Below are 1,873 nucleotides of genomic sequence, written 5' to 3'. Positions count from 1 at the left end.
ATTTCCTTATGGTTTTCTCCTCTTCAGGTGGAGGTCCAATCCTTGTCCGACTGGTCAGCCAGCGTCTCCTTCAGGTCTCTGCTGGTCAAACACTGCCAGGCAGAGTTCAGGAAGAACTTTGAAAGGGAGGGCATTTATCGGAAGAGTGGGTCCTGCCTGGAGCCAGTCAGGGACGTGAGGGTCATCGACCGGCTGAGGGAAGAGCAACTCAACGCAAAACCTTCCGGACGCCTCCTCAATAGCATCAAGTTTATTGGGGAGCTGTTCCTCTCAAAGGTTCTGGAGGAGAAAGCCATGTACTGCTGCATCAGGAGGCTGCTGCAGAACGGAGACGGGCCATCTCTGGAGAGCCTCTGTGAGCTCCTCCAGCTCATCTAGCAGGACCTGGAGGTGGTCACGTCTCTGGACTCCTACTAGAACCAGCTGAGGTTCATCGCAGAGGAAGGGAAGAGGGCACCAAGGCTCTCCCTTTTGTTGAAGGACACAGTGGATGCACGGAAGAGGGCAGGCTCCACCCCCACTAAGTTTTTAATGAAAACTCATGTGGGAAATACAACTCATACACTTATAAAACTTATACAGAGATATTTGTAAATGGACAGAAACCCCCTACTGCAACCCCTGCTCCTACTCTGTATAATGTACACTGGGTGACATCATGCCCTGAACAAGTCTTTACTCTGTTAGGGGTTTATAATATGTTGTCGACTAATGAATAAAATGTTTTAAATTTTATTTGGGTGTTTTAATGTCTTGCATGCAGCTGCCCTCACATTTCAATTAAAACACATGTGGGAAATACAACTTATACATTTCCCCTTTTCCCAATAATCAATGATAAGCACAGATGACTGGAGAATTTCTGGGACAACATTTGACAAGAGTACTTCCTGAACTGAACATCAAATCTAAAGGGGAATTCAGTAAAAAACAAACAAAAAAAAAAAAACATGTTTGATATACAGGAGCCAATTAGACTTAATTAATGAGAAGCTTTTACAAAAGAAGGCTTGTAAGTGTTACGATGAACTAAAGTAACTTGAATGTGCTGCCATGGCAGAGCATCATTAGTTTGGTTTATGAAAAAAACTTTGAACATTAGAATAGTTAACTCCATGGACATTCTGTAACCAGGTAAAGATCTCATTGAGTTAAATCTCTCACAAGACAGATGTGGCCAAGAAGGCAGTAACACATTGTTACAACAGACAGAATACGAACACACACATACAGCGGTCATACAAAACATACACAACACACATGCAATCTTCTGAGCATAATTAACGTGTTACGGATCATCATAACGTGAAATATGATCACGTTGTAATGTGAAAACTTTCCAGTTATCTTATCACCAGCCCTCGAGTGGTGGTACACCCCCCCCCCCCCCCCCCCCCCTTACATATACATGTATGTACACAGGTAAAGAGGAAACAACTCGGACAGAGTTTTATATATAGAAAACAGCCCATGTGTGAAGTCTGCGGAGATACAGAGATGACAAGTTGGCAACATCAAACAACGTACAGAGTGTAGATTTCCATGGGCTTTAATAGAACACAAAGCACTTGGGCCTACAGACAGAAGGAGGATTTGTCTAAGGCTGCTTTGATTCAGTCTCTACAGTGAGGGGGAAAGCAGTGGCTCTCTCATAGAAGCTGTGCTTTCATCTTATTTTGCCAGTTTGAATCTAGTTTACATGCTTGTTGCAGTTGTCATCTTATTTTTCAATTCTCTATCCCTCTGTCGGATCACCACTTGTCTTTTTTGGCATTTCAGAGATGATTTACATTAATGTCTGCATTTTGTCTCTGCTTTATTTAAACAGGTGATATTTCAGTTATTCCAGGCTAAGTCTCGTAAATTATATAAA

The sequence above is a fragment of the Pleuronectes platessa genome, unplaced genomic scaffold (assembly GCF_947347685.1).
Source record: "Pleuronectes platessa unplaced genomic scaffold, fPlePla1.1 scaffold_70, whole genome shotgun sequence".
Classification (NCBI taxonomy): domain Eukaryota; kingdom Metazoa; phylum Chordata; class Actinopteri; order Pleuronectiformes; family Pleuronectidae; genus Pleuronectes; species Pleuronectes platessa.
This window is presented reverse-complemented; position numbering follows the sequence as displayed.